Genomic DNA, 7,399 nt, shown 5'->3' with positions numbered 1-7,399 from the left:
GCGGAGCTCCGCCGTCAGAGGCCGGGTTTTCGCACGGGGTATCCGCCCCGGGCGCCTCTCGGGCGGCCTTCCCAACTGCCGTCGACCGCCCGGAGGGGGAAACAGAAAATATTCGAAAGTGCGGAGCTCCGCCGTCAGAGGCCGGGTTTTCGCACGGGGTATCCGCCCCGGGCGCCTCTCGGGCGGCCTTCCCAACTGCCGTCGACCGCCCGGAGGGGGAAACAGAAAATGTTCGAAAGTGCGGAGCTCCGCCGTCAGAGGCCGGGTTTTCGCACGGGGTATCCGCCCCGGGCGCCTCTCGGGCGGCCTTCCCAACTGCCGTCGACCGCCCGGAGGGGGAAACAGAAAATATTCGAAAGTGCGGAGCTCCGCCGTCAGAGGCCGGGTTTTCGCACGGGGTATCCGCCCCGGGCGCCTCTCGGGCGGCCTTCCCAACTGCCGTCGACCGCCCGGAGGGGGAAACAGAAAATGTTCGAAAGTGCGGAGCTCCGCCGTCAGAGGCCGGGTTTTCGCACGGGGTATCCGCCCCGGGCGCCTCTCGGGCGGCCTTCCCAACTGCCGTCGACCGCCCGGAGGGGGAAACAGAAAATGTTCGAAAGTGCGGAGCTCCGCCGTCAGAGGCCGGGTTTTCGCACGGGGTATCCGCCCCGGGCGCCTCTCGGGCGGCCTTCCCAACTGCCGTCGACCGCCCGGAGGGGGAAACAGAAAATATTCGAAAGTGCGGAGCTCCGCCGTCAGAGGCCGGGTTTTCGCACGGGGTATCCGCCCCGGGCGCCTCTCGGGCGGCCTTCCCAACTGCCGTCGACCGCCTGGAGGGGGAAATAGAAAATATTCGATAGTGCGGAGCTCCGCCGTCAGAGGCCGTTCCAGTGCTTTTGGGTGGCTGGAAACACCCTCACGATGGTCTGATTATACTCTTAGGGGCCTCCCCTGTGTCGCCCTGGAGGTCACCCATTCAAAACATGCTCACCTATATACGTTTCGGAAAGTATTTTGGTGAACGCTCACTTTCTAAGCCTTTTAGCCTTCTTGACCCCCTAACTCCCCATATCTGGTTTACCTACTACAGCGCCCCTAACGACCAAAATCGGTACTGCATACCCCTGGTACCCCCGCCATTGAAAATGAATGGGGGAATTTTTTTAATTTCTCAATCCGGCCAGGAGGCCTCTTTTTCGGCCACGCTCGGCCGGCGAGCCGGTCCGCTCTTTACCCCTGGTACCCCCAGCCCTACCCCTGGTACCTCCCCCATTGAAAATGAATGGCGACCCCTGGTACCCCCAGCAACACCCCTGGTACCCTCAGCCTTACCCCTGGTACCCTCAGCTCAACCCCTGGTACCCCCAGCCTAACCCCTGGTACCCTCAGCGGCACCCCTGGTACCCTCAGCAACACCCCTGGTACCCCCAGCCAGCTTCGCCCCTGGTACCCTCAGCCTTACCCCTGGTACCCTCAGCCCAACCCCTGGTACCCTCAGCCCAACCCCTGGTACCCCCAGCCAGCTTCGCCCCTGGTACCCTCAGCCTTACCCCTGGTACCCCCAGCCTTACCCCTGGTACCTCCAGCCTAACCCCTGGTACCTCCAGCCTTACCCCTGGTACCTCCAGCCTTACCCCTGGTACCTCCAGCCTTACCCCTGGTACCTCCAGCCGTACCCCTGGTACCCTCAGCCTTACCCCTGGTACCCTCAGCCTTACCCCTGGTACCCTCAGCCTTACCCCTGGTACCCTCAGCCGCACCCCTGGTACCCTCAGCGGCACCCCTGGTACCCTCAGCCTTACCCCTGGTACCCTCAGCCGCACCCCTGGTACCCTCAGCGGCACCCCTGGTACCCTCAGCGGCACCCCTGGTACCCTCAGCCGTACCCCTGGTACCCTCAGCCGAACCCCTGGTACCCTCAGCGGCACCCCTGGTACCCTCAGCGGCACCCCTGGTACCCTCAGCGGCACCCCTGGTACCCTCAGCGGCACCCCTGGTACCCTCAGCCGTACCCCTGGTACCCTCAGCGGCACCCCTGGTACCCTCAGCGGCACCCCTGGTACCCTCAGCTGCACCCCTGGTACCCTCAGCGGCACCCCTGGTACCCTCAGCGGCACCCCTGGTACCTCCGCCATTGAAAATGAATGGGCGGCCTTCCCACCTGCCGTCAGCCGCCCGGAGGGGGAAATAGAAAATATTCGAAAGTGCGGAGCTCCGCCGTCAGAGGCCGGCTTTTCGCCCGGGGTATCCGCCCCGGGGCGCCTCTCGGGCGACCTTCCCAACTGCCGTCGGCCGCCCGGAGGGGGAAATAGAAAATATTCGAAAGTGCGGAGCTCCGCCGTCAGAGGCCGGCTTTTCGCCCGAGGTATCCGCCCCGGGGCGCCTCTCGGGCGGCCTTCCCAACTGCCGTCGGCCGCCCGGAGGGGGAAATAGAAAATATTCGAAAGTGCGGAGCTCCGCCGTCAGAGGCCGGCTTTTCGCCCGAGGTATCCGCCCCGGGCGCCTCTCGGGCGGCCTTCCCAACTGCCGTCGGCCGCCCGGAGGGGGAAATAGAAAATATTCGAAAGTGCGGAGCTCCGCCGTCAGAGGCCGGCTTTTCGCCCGAGGTATCCGCCCCGGGCGCCTCTCGGGCGGCCTTCCCAACTGCCGTCGGCCGCCCGGAGGGGGAAATAGAAAATATTCGAAAGTGCGGAGCTCCGCCGTCAGAGGCCGGCTTTTCGCCCGAGGTATCCGCCCCGGGCGCCTCTCGGGCGGCCTTCCCAACTGCCGTCGGCCGCCCGGAGGGGGAAATAGAAAATATTCGAAAGTGCGGAGCTCCGCCGTCAGAGGCCGGCTTTTCGCCCGAGGTATCCGCCCCGGGCGCCTCTCGGGCGGCCTTCCCAACTGCCGTCGGCCGCCCGGAGGGGGAGATAGAAAATATTCGAAAGTGCGGAGCTCCGCCGTCAGAGGCCGGCTTTTCGCCCGAGGTATCCGCCCCGGGCGCCTCTCGGGCGGCCTTCCCAACTGCCGTCGACCGCCCGGAGGGGGAAATAGAAAATATTCGAAAGTGCGGAGCTCCGCCGTCAGAGGCCGGCTTTTCGCCCGAGGTATCCGCCCCGGGCGCCTCTCGGGCGGCCTTCCCAACTGCCGTCGACCGCCCGGAGGGGGAAATAGAAAATATTCGAAAGTGCGGAGCTCCGCCGTCAGAGGCCGGCTTTTCGCCCGAGGTATCCGCCCCGGGCGCCTCTCGGGCGGCCTTCCCAACTGCCGTCGGCCGCCCGGAGGGGGAAATAGAAAATATTCGAAAGTGCGGAGCTCCGCCGTCAGAGGCCGGCTTTTCGCCCGAGGTATCCGCCCCGGGCGCCTCTCGGGCGGCCTTCCCAACTGCCGTCGACCGCCCGGAGGGGGAAATAGAAAATATTCGAAAGTGCGGAGCTCCGCCGTCAGAGGCCGGCTTTTCGCCCGAGGTATCCGCCCCGGGCGCCTCTCGGGCGGCCTTCCCAACTGCCGTCGACCGCCCGGAGGGGGAGATAGAAAATATTCGAAAGTGCGGAGCTCCGCCGTCAGAGGCCGGCTCCACGCTTCATTCATCCGACCGAGACGCCTCTCCGCCGGCCACACTCGGCTGCGGGGCCGGCCCGCTCTCCGCCATTGAAAATGAATGGGGGGCATTTTCTCATGCTTTCAATCCGCCTAAGAGGCATCTTTCCCGGCCAACTTTGTGCCCCTGGTACCTCCAGCATCGAGAAAGCATGGTGACTCGTCCGACACATGCCCCCCTATATACGTTTCGGAAAGTATTTTGGTGAACGGTCACTTTCTAAGCCTTTCGCCTTCTTGACCCCCTAACTCCGCATATCTGGTTTACCTACTACAGCGCCCCTAACGACCAAAATCGGTACTGCTACCCCTGGTACCCCCGCCATTGAAAATGAATGGGGGAATTTTTTTAATCCCCCAGGCCGGCCAGGAGGCCCCTTTCCCGGCCAAACTCGCACGCTGGGCCGGCCCGCTCTTTACCCCTGGTACCCCCGCCATTGAAAATGAATGGGGGAATTTTTTTCAATCTCCCAGGCCGGCCAGGAGGGCTCTTTCCCGGCCACACTCGCACGCCGGGCCGGCCCGCTCTTTACCCCTGGTACCCCCAGCTCTACCCCTGGTACCCCCGCCATTGAAAATGAATGGGGGAATTTTTTCAATCTCCCAATCCGACCAAGAGGCCTCTTTTCCGGCCAAACTCGCACGCCGGGCCGGCCCGCTCTTTACCCCTGGTACCCCCAGCTCTACCCCTGGTACCCCCGCCATTGAAAATGAATGGGGGAATTTTTTCAATCTCCCAATCCGACCAAGAGGCCTCTTTTCCGGCCAAACTCGCACGCCGGGCCGGCCCGCTCTTTACCCCTGGTACCCCCAGCTCTACCCCTGGTACCCCCGCCATTGAAAATGAATGGGGGAATTTTTTCAATCTCCCAATCCGACCAAGAGGCCTCTTTTCCGGCCAAACTCGCACGCCGGGCCGGCCCGCTCTTTACCCCTGGTACCCCCAGCTCTACCCCTGGTACCCCCGCCATTGAAAATGAATGGGGGAATTTTTTCAATCTCCCACGCCGGCCAAGAGGCCTTTTTCCCGGGCACGCACGCTCGCCGGGCCGGCCCGCTATTATTAAACTCTCACCCCTGCAAGGAGGCCTTTTTCCCGGGCACGCACGCTCGCGGGGCCGGCCCGCTATTATTAAACTCTCACGCCGGCCAAGAGGCCTTTTTCCCGGGCACGCACGCTCGCCGGGCCGGCCCGCTATTATTGAACTCTCACGCCTGCAAGGAGGCCTTTTTCCCGGGCACGCACGCTCGCGGAGCCGGCCCGCTATTATTAAACTCTCACGCCTGCAAGGAGGCCTTTTTCCCGGGCACGCACGCTCGCCGGGCCGGCCCGCTATTATTAAACTCTCACGCCTGCAAGGAGGCCTTTTTCCCGGGCACGCACGCTCGCCGGGCCGGCCCGCTATTATTAAACTCTCACGCCTGCAAGGAGGCCTTTTTCCCGGGCACGCACGCTCGCCGGGCCGGCCCGCTATTATTAAACTCTCACGCCTGCAAGGAGGCCTTTTTCCCGGGCACGCACGCTCGCCGGGCCGGCCCGCTATTATTAAACTCTCACGCCGGCCAAGAGGCCCTTTTCCCGGGCACGCACGCTCGATGAGCCGGCCCGCTATTATTAAACTCTCACGCCGGCCAAGAGGCCCTTTTCCCGGGCACGCACGCTCGATGAGCCGGCCCGCTATTATTAAACTCTCACGCCGGCCAAGAGGCCTTTTTCCCGGCCACGCACGCTCGCGGAGCCGGCCCGCTATTATTAAACTCTCACGCCTGCAAGGAGGCCTTTTTCCCGGGCACGCACGCTCGCCGGGCCGGCCCGCTATTATTAAACTCTCACGCCTGCAAGGAGGCCTTTTTCCCGGGCACGCACGCTCGCCGGGCCGGCCCGCTATTATTAAACTCTCACGCCTGCAAGGAGGCCTTTTTCCCGGGCACGCACGCTCGCCGGGCCGGCCCGCTATTATTAAACTCTCACGCCTGCAAGGAGGCCTTTTTCCCGGGCACGCACGCTCGCCGGGCCGGCCCGCTATTATTAAACTCTCACGCCTGCAAGGAGGCCTTTTTCCCGGGCACGCACGCTCGCCGGGCCGGCCCGCTATTATTAAACTCTCACGCCGGCCAAGAGGCCCTTTTCCCGGGCACGCACGCTCGATGAGCCGGCCCGCTATTATTAAACTCTCACGCCGGCCAAGAGGCCCTTTTCCCGGGCACGCACGCTCGCCGAGCCGGCCCGCTATTATTAAACTCTCAGGCCCGCTATTATTAAACTCTCACGCCGGCCAAGAGGCCCTTTTCCCGGGCACGCACGCTCGATGAGCCGGCCCGCTATTATTAAACTCTCACGCCTGCAAGGAGGCCTTTTTCCCGGGCACGCACGCTCGCTGAGCCGGCCCGCTATTATTAAACTCTCACGCCGGCCAAGAGGCCCTTTTCCCGGGCACGCACGCTCGCCGCCGAGCCGGCCCGCTATTATTAAACTCTCACGCCGGCCAAGAGGCCTTTTTCCCGGGCACGCACGCTCGCCGAGCCGGCCCGCTATTATTAAACTCTCACGCCGGCCAGGAGGCATTTTTCCCGGGCACGCACGCTCGCCGTGCAGGCCCGCCATTTGCCTACCACACCGCCGTCTGGCGGACACCAAGCGGTACCGCCGACCCCTCCCGTTGAAAATGAATGGGGGATTTTTTTTCAATCCCCCAAGCCGGCCAAGAGGCCTTTTTCCCGGGCACGCACGCTCGATGAGCCGGCCCGCTATTATTAAACTCTTACGCCTGCAAGGAGGCCTTTTTCCCGGGCACGCACGCTCGCCGAGCCGGCCCGCTATTATTAAACTCTCACGCCTGCAAGGAGGCCTTTTTCCCGGGCACGCACGCTCGATGAGCCGGCCCGCTATTATTAAACTCTCACGCCGGCCAGGAGGCATTTTTCCCGGGCACGCACGCTCGCCGTGCAGGCCCGCCATTTGCCTACCACACCGCCGTCTGGCGGACACCACGCGGTACCGCCGACCCCTCCCGTTGAAAATGAATGGGGGATTTTTTTTTACAATCCCCCAAGCCGGCCAAGAGGCCTTTTTCCCGGGCACGCACGCTCGATGAGCCGGCCCGCTATTATTAAACTCTCACGCCGGCCAAGAGGCCCTTTTCCCGGGCACGCACGCTCGATGAGCCGGCCCGCTATTATTAAACTCTCACGCCTGCAAGGAGGCCTTTTTCCCGGGCACGCACGCTCGCTGAGCCGGCCCGCTATTATTAAACTCTCACGCCGGCCAAGAGGCCCTTTTCCCGGGCACGCACGCTCGCCGAGCCGGCCCGCTATTATTAAACTCTCACGCCGGCCAAGAGGCCTTTTTCCCGGGCACGCACGCTCGCCGAGCCGGCCCGCTATTATTAAACTCTCACGCCGGCCAGGAGGCATTTTTCCCGGGCACGCACGCTCGCCGTGCAGGCCCGCCATTTGCCTACCACACCGCCGTCTGGCGGACACCAAGCGGTACCGCCGACCCCTCCCGTTGAAAATGAATGGGGGATTTTTTTTCAATCCCCCAAGCCGGCCAAGAGGCCTTTTTCCCGGGCACGCACGCTCGATGAGCCGGCCCGCTATTATTAAACTCTTACGCCTGCAAGGAGGCCTTTTTCCCGGGCACGCACGCTCGCGGGGCCGGCCCGCTATTATTAAACTCTCACGCCGGCCAAGAGGCCCTTTTCCCGGGCACGCACGCTCGATGAGCCGGCCCGCTATTATTAAACACTCACGCCTGCAAGGAGGCCTTTTTCCCGGGCACGCACGCTCGCCGGGCCGGCCCGCTATTATTAAACTCTCACGCCGGCCAAGAGGCCTTTTT

Source organism: Hippocampus guttulatus, unplaced genomic scaffold (genome assembly GCF_054856545.1).
Source record: "Hippocampus guttulatus isolate MCC_2025c unplaced genomic scaffold, RoL_Hgut_1.0 HiC_scaffold_149, whole genome shotgun sequence".
Taxonomy (NCBI): Eukaryota; Metazoa; Chordata; class Actinopteri; order Syngnathiformes; family Syngnathidae; genus Hippocampus; species Hippocampus guttulatus.
The sequence above is the reverse complement of the archived record's forward strand: the minus strand, read 5'-3'. Positions refer to the sequence as shown.